This window comes from Pinus tabuliformis, chromosome 8, assembly GCF_031772625.1.
Source record: "Pinus tabuliformis cultivar Carrire ecotype Pingquan chromosome 8, CPIR1, whole genome shotgun sequence".
NCBI lineage: Eukaryota > Viridiplantae > Streptophyta > Pinopsida > Pinales > Pinaceae > Pinus > Pinus tabuliformis.
Window position 1 is genome coordinate 1,422,599,661 of NC_142294.1, and position 7,982 is coordinate 1,422,607,642.

The following is a 7,982-nucleotide window of genomic DNA, read 5'->3' on the forward strand; positions in this document are numbered from 1 at the left end:
TCGTACCATGAAGTCGCGTTTTTAATATATTTAGGCCGATAGGCCTTCCTTTGAATGAGATTTTTCGTCTACCTTTTGTTTCTATGATTGACATCTGGCGTGCACCTCCAACTAGCATATGATTGACATCTGTCGTGCAACTCCAACTGGCATCTGGTTAGGCCGATAGGCTTTCCATTTATGTTCCTCCTCTTTCCGCTTTCTGCTCTCCCTGTTCTCTTCCACGACCTGCTGCAATGTTTCCGGGCTCTTCCACGATGGTGTCCAACTCGCTTTCCATTTCTGTTCTTCCTCTTTCCGCTTTCTGCTCTTCCTGTTCTCTTCCACGACCTGCTGCAATAATGTTTCCGGGCTCTTCCACGACCTGCTGCAATAATGTTTCCCGTTTCTGCTATGCACTCTGTTGTGCACAACCTAGCTCTCGGTTATTCAGTATACCCTGTTTACAGCTCCATTCTGCTATACCCTATTTACAGCTCCGTTTTTCTGTTCAGAAGTTGTTCGTTCAGGTGCTCAGAGTTCTTCTGTTCAAATTTCAGTGGTTAGTGCTCTCAAGACTGGGTTTTCTGATCCCATTCTCTCTCATTTTGCTTCCACCGTTATAATCTCAGTCCAATGTTTTGTTGTGGGTTTTTTATGGCAGGTACAGGTTAAATCAGTTTTCTGTGTCGAATAATTCAGTTTTCTGCCTCGAATCTGTAAGCCTTGCAGGTACCAGTGTAGCCCATTTTCCTAGTTGTATTAAGTTCTTGCTTGGCATCTGCACTCTGAATATTAACGGTATTGAAATTTTCATTAAAACCTCTAAACCTACTACTGTCGATGGCGAAAATGAAGATCTTGCTTTCCTAGAGGTCGTTGAAAGGGTTTTTGAAAGTATTTTCTGAACCATTTCATCCCTTTCAATGCTATTTCTGTACTTGTTTAGATGGTTTACGTATTTTTCATATGCACCTTGATGAAGCTCAAGGATATAGATCTTGAATTCACACAAAAAAGTAACCCATAAAAAATTGTAACTCTGGATCTGCTACTTCACAACCCTTAGGTGCCTATCAAACCCAGGTTTAGATGGGTTTGTACTAATTTATTCATTCTTGTTTGGGTTTGGGTTCTGATTTGTGGAAAGTCAAATGTCATTGTTTTTCAACCGAATGACTTCAAGAACTTCCCTTAAACTATGCGGTTCTCTCTCAGGGACTTGACCCACCTTTCTTATTTGAAAATAAAGGCTAATTTTCATTTTGCATTTACGATTCCTCAAGCATTCAAATACATGGACAATTATGGCAGGGCCATCTGAAGAACACGTCTAGCTTGTAACTGAATTTTAGCTTCAGTGCAAAAAGCTTTTAATCCCCTTCTCCTATTTGGGCGATTAGATAGTTGCAGGGTCAGGTACAGTAACTTTTGCCATGATCGCATTTAACCATTAGATTCTTTTGGCACGGTCGAAAATAGAGCTATTTACAGGAATAGGTTTATCCAGCTAGAATTGTCACACAATTATGCTCTTTTTCTTCTATACATGGAACATTCTAATTGGGATACAGTACTACTGTAAAGCATGAAAACGCCGTTTGAATTTTTGTCGGGATTGCAAAGGAAGAGACGAAGCAAGTCCTCTGTTTTTAGGTTACTAAATTAGGTTTGCTTCTTGTGAATTTAGGTTTCTGAATTAGTTCTACTTTTTGTGATTTAGGTTTCTGAATTAGTTCTGCTTTTTGTGATTTAGGTTCTTTAATAGGTCTGCTTCTTGCGAATTATGTTGAAACTTCTTTATTGAATCCAGGCCACAGGAATTTTATTTACTCTGAATTTAATAAGGTTTTTGTGTTGTTTGCCAATATACTGTGTTTTTTAGTTGAGGCATGATTTCTCAAATGATGGGTTGTTCGCATCTCTTAACAGAGAAATATAAGATTGGAAACTGATACTACTCTTTGTATTGCAGGGCTCTATAAACCATTGGAGTATTGGCAGCTGGGTAATAGAGAGTTCCTATGCATAAATCCACAGCCTAGTGCCGCTTATGTATTCACACTTAGGGAATTACAAGAAGCGACATCATATTTCCATGAGAACAATCTTATTGGGAAGGGAGGCTTTGGGCGTGTGTACAAAGGAGTTCTGAAAACCGGAAAGGTGTGTGATTGTTTGAAAATCCAAATTACCAAAAAGAAATTTTGGGTGAAATAATTCTTCAAATCACTGATTATTGATTATAGATTTGCTTTTATGTCTTCAAAAAATCCCTACAAACTTGTCCTCCTAATGTTTGTAGGGTTCACATATTGTACGGTACCCTATGGAACCATTTAAAGGTTGGACCCTTGTTATCTTTCAGAGATGTCAGGTTGTTAAATAAAAGTATTAGATGGAGATAATTCTTAAAATTACTGATTTTAGGAATTTTAAGGGCTGTTGAATATGTGTTTTCAATTTTTCCCTTTAATTTTCCTTAAAATCTCATACAACATCTGATTCTTCAAAATGTTGTAGATATTCTGTTCATCTTAACATTTTAGCATGTACTTTGTATATCATTCTTTTTATCTGTAATTTCTTTCCTTAATAGTATTGTCTCCATTAAATTATTTGAATTGAAACATCTTTTGCAGGTTGTAGCAATTAAACAAATGGACCCAAACTCATTAAGAGGAGCGCAGGGCGAAAGGGAATTCAGAGTAGAAGTTGATCTATTGAGCAGGTTTAACCATCCAACCTTAGTTCGCTTGATAGGCTACTGTGCTGACAAAAGTCAACACCTTCTGGTTTATGAGTATATGAACAAAGGCAATTTACAAGATCACTTGCACGGTAAGCAACAAATACAACAGAATATTTCAAAGAACATAATTTTTAATTTTTTAATTTTTGGATGGGGCATCATGTTGAACAATATTTATTTTTGTTATTATGAAAAATTACGTTCCTTATTTACAATTGCAAGTGCCATCAAACATTGGCTATATGCAATACAACACCCATACACCCTATTGTACATTCATACATAGATGTGTATGCATAGATTTATATGTATGTATCTGTGTGTATTGTAGGAATTCTCATAATGAAGATGGATTGGCCTTTACACTTAAAATCGCTCTGGGAACAACAGAAGGCCTTGCTTATCTCCATTCTAGTCCAACAACAAACACTCCTATCATTCATAGGGCTTTCAAGTCCACCAATATTCTTCTTGATGCAGACTTTTAACCCAGGGTATCCATCACCTTTCTCTTTCTTTTCCAAAAGAGCTCCATTAACGGGATAAAGGCTTACTACTTGCGAAATAATCAGTATGTTATAGCTCTGATACCACTTGTTATAGATCTGATCCAAAAATATATGAGAATAGAAAATAACCCAAGAATAATAAGATAGAAATAGATATAAATGCTTCTTTATTGATCAAACCCTTAAGGTAGGGCAACACCATACATTCACTTCTTAAGGAAGGAGAACACTCCACAAGCCATATGCCTGTTCATACAATAATCCTTCACTATTCCTTGACATGGAGTCTCTAGCCTCTATATAGGCCTCATACATACAATACCATGGGTCATTACCATGGTTCCCTCATACCATCAACTAATACCATGGGCCCATTACATTATTATTAACTACTTGTGGTCCTTTACATGATATGGGTTAACCACCTTATTTATTACTATGGCCCATCCCATTATTACATTATTACCTTGGGTACCTCCCTTGGTACCCCATATTATCACCCCTAGGTATATAACACTCCACCCCCCTAGCATGTTTCGTCCCCGAAACATGGGAAGAACACAAATAATAAGATCTACTCAAAAGAGTAGTCCACTGGTACCATGCACGTGCATCTAGCCATCCAAGAGAAAGGTGAACCCTCGATCTCGTTGGTGCCTCGCTCACTTGAGATGGAAGTTGACCATGGCAGCTCTTCTGTGTTTATGTGTAGTAGGTGGATCTTCGCTCCTCGCTATCCGTCATACGGGGGTTGTTGTCCTTGTGGCTGATTGGTTGCCATCTTGTTGGTTGTTTTCTTGCGGGGTGATGTGGGTGATGATATGCTGAAGTTTTAACCCACGGTGTCTTTTTCTTTAATTCACCCTGCTGTGGTGCCTGTTGTGGTGTCTTCTTTTCCAATATGATTTCAACCACTGAGCCCTCCTCTGATGTATCAGCACCTGTAACCTTTTCTGCCTCAGCCTCTGCTTGTGTTTGATTGTCTATCATCACTGGCTCATCCTCTAATATGTCAGACCCTGGAACATCTTCTCCTTCAGCCTCCTTGGACTCTACCTGTTTATTAATGGAAATATCCTGTAATGTAATTTTCTTCTTTTTATTCCAGAGCTTCAAGAATTTCTTCTGCACATTAATATTGATAGTACCCGTACATTCCATCCAAGGATATCCCAAAACAACATCCATATTATCCATCTCTGAAGTATAAAAATCACCATGCAACACATACTTATCCATAGAAAGCTTCAAATCCTTATAAATTTGAGCATCCTCATCATCAACCTGTGTATTTTCAATTTGTTTCGCTGGAACTTGCAATTTGTTTGCCAAATTAACATTTATGAAATTATGCTTGCAACTAGGATTTATAGAAACAATGATTTTCTCCTTTTGAATCAATCCATGAACCTGCAATAAGGAGATACCAGTAGAAAATAACCCTTTAGGTTCCTTGGTTTCCTTCTTTCCTGTAAAAATAAAATCTTTGCTAGGCTGTGTGTCTGTCTGTGTGAGGTTATCCACAAGATGAGCTTTACGGTCAAAGTGGTCCATAAGAGCTTTTGTGAATTTGTCCCAAGTCAAGGGCCTTCGATAGCAACGTTGATGCCCTTGCCACCATTGCAATCTCTCAATGTCCAAGTACATTGTTCCCACACTTAGCTGAGTCTCATCATCCATGATGTAATTCAATCTAAAACATTTCTCCATTTGTGCTAGCCATTTGGCTGGATGAGAGCCATCAAATGGATACAAGTCCCTCAAATTCAGATCTAGGTGCGCCATCACAAAAAATTGATGAAAATGATTCTTTATTGATCAAAACCCTTAAGGTAGGGCAACACCATACATTCACTCCTTAAGGAAGGAGAACACTCCACAAGCCATATGCTTGTTCATACAATAATCCTTGACTATCCTTGACATGGAGTCTCTAGCCTCTATATAGGCCTCATACATACAATACCATGGGTCATTACCATGGTTCCCTCATACCATCAACTAATACCATGGGCCCATTACATTATTATTAACTACTTGTGGTCCCTTACATGACATGGGTTAACCACCTTATTTATTACTATGGCCCATCCCATTATTACATTATTACCTTGGGTACCTCCCTTGGTACCCCATATTATCCCCCCTAGGTATATAACATTCCACCCCCCTAAGCATGTTTCGTCCCCGAAACATGGGAAGAACATAAATAATAAGATCTACTCAAAAGAGTAGTCCACTGGTACCATGCACGTGCATCTAGCCATCCAAGAGAAAGGTGAACCCTCGATCTCGCTGGTGCCTCGCTCGCTTGAGATGGAAGTTGACCATGGCAGCTCTTCTGTGTTGATGTGTAGTGGGTGGATCTTCTCTCCTCGCTATCCGTCATGTGACTACTTGGTTTCCATCTTGATGGTTGTCTTGCGAGGTGATGTGGGTGATGATATGTTGAAGTTTTAACCCACGATATCTTTTTCTTTAATTCACCCTACTGTGGTGCCTGTTGTGGTGTCTTCTTTTCCAATACGACTTCAACCACTGAACCCTCATTAGATGTGTCAGCACTTGTTACCTTTTCGGCTTCAGCCTCTGATTGTGTTTGATTGTCGACCATCAACTGCTCATCATATGATATGTCAGTCCCTGTAACATCTTCTGCTTCAACCTCCTTGGACTCTACCTGCTTATTAATGGAAATATCCTATAATGTAATTTTCTTCTTTTTATACCAGAGCTTCAGGAATTTCTTCTGCACATTAATATTTATAATACCCACTAATTCCATCCAAGGGTATCCCAAAACAACATCCATGTTATCCATATCTGAAGCATAAAAATCACCATGAAACACATACTTATCCATAGAAAGTTTCAAATCCTTATAAATTTGAACATCCTTATCATCAACCTGTGTATTTTCAATATGTTTTGCTGGGACTTGCAATTTTTTTGCCAAATTAACATTGATAAAATTATGTTTACCACTAGGATTGATATAAACAATGATCTTCTCTTTCTGAATCAATCCATGAACCTGCAATAAGGAGATACCAGCAGAAAATAACCCTTTAGGTTCCTTGGTTTCCTTCTTTCCTGTAAAAATAAAATCTTTGCTAGGCTGTGTGTCTGTCTGTGTGAGCTTATCCATAAGATTAGCTTTACGGTCAAAGTGGTCCATAAGAGCTTTTGTGAATTTGTCCCAAGTCAAGGGCCTTCGATAGCAACGTTGATGCCCTTGCCACCATTGCAATCTTTCATTGTCCAAGTACATTGTTGCCACCCTTTAGCTGAGTCTCATCATCCATGATGTAATTCAATATAAAAAATTTCTCCATTTGTGCTAGCCATTTGGTTGGATGAGAGCCATCAAATGGATACAAGTCCCTCAAATTCAGATTTAGGCCAGCCATCACAAAAAAAAATGGCGAAAATTTGAAATGGTCACAATTATGTCAATATTGCTCAGAATCCCTATTATAACCTGTTTTCAGAAATGGAACAATCATTTTTCATTTGCCCATGTGATAGAAATATTGATACAAGCACTAGAATTTCAGATCTGCGCTGCAACTCTCCCGCCGTCACCAAAATTTCTGCAAAAAAGAGCTGATTTTAAATCAGCGATATCTCCCTCATCCGGACTCCGATTCAACTGATTTTTTTTTTGAAATTGAGTGTTTTTTCACACAAAATCCAGATCTACAATTAGATTTTTCAGATCTTGCACCAAGACGTCCAGATCTGTGCCGAAAATTCGCTACCCAAAAAATTGTCTGCAACCCTACTGATTTTTAAATCAACGATATCTCCTTCATCCGGACTCCGATTCAGCCGATTTTTTTTTTTGAAATTGGGTATTTTTTCACATATAATCTAGATCTGCAATTAGATTTTTCAGATCTTGCACCAAAACATACAGATCTGATCTGCAAACTCGCCGCCCCCGAAATCTTACAAAAATTAAAAAAAAAAATTCTCCAATGTTTGCCCAAGAAAGTGCTTTGATACCACTTGTTGTGGATCTAATCCGGAAATACTATAGATCAGAATTGCTTTAGGAAATTGTATTTTCTCAAATTTCAATTAGTTACATCATTATTTCAAGGAGTTTTAACTTCTAATGTTCCCCTCGACTGAAAATTTGTTGTCTAGGTATCAGATTTTGGCCTTGCCAAACTAATTCCCTATGAAGATGAGATGTATGTAAGCACCGGAGTTCTTGGTAGCTTTGGTTATTTTGATCCCGAGTATACTGCGGTATGTATTTCGCTTTCAAATCCTTTTTACTAATACTCATGCAGCTTTCTTCTTAGGGCAAATTTCATGGAATGGTAAAATCAAATATACCTGACAAGAAATCTCTACTCTAGTGAACCAAAATAATCATCAACAACGTCCTTGAAATATACCTTTCTAAATGTACACTAAGAAATCTGAATTGATAAGAGTAATTGAATTGAATATGGCACTGGGAACTTGGAAGTCACTCTCAAGTTGTTTGTTATAACAAAATTCTTTATTTCTATGGATGGAAGTTCCTTTCACTTCAACAAATTGATTATATTTAAGAATCCTTAATGAATACCAAACTATTGGAAAATTTGAAGTTGGCACTGTGTATATATTGCAACGTACTGAAACACAGTGTATACTGGCACAACATATTAAAAATTAAGATTCTTAGTCTTGGATTACTTTATGAAACTGTAAAATTTAACCAAAAATGGTCAAATTTAGACTTA

At 37.7% G+C, this 7,982-nt stretch overlaps 1 pseudogene; it reads left to right on the forward strand.

Annotated features, from left to right (window-relative positions):
* Positions 1-257: 257 nt before the first annotated feature.
* LOC149240936 (putative serine/threonine-protein kinase PBL28) lies at positions 258-7,530 on the forward strand (annotated as a pseudogene).
* Positions 7,531-7,982: the final 452 nt, after the last annotated feature.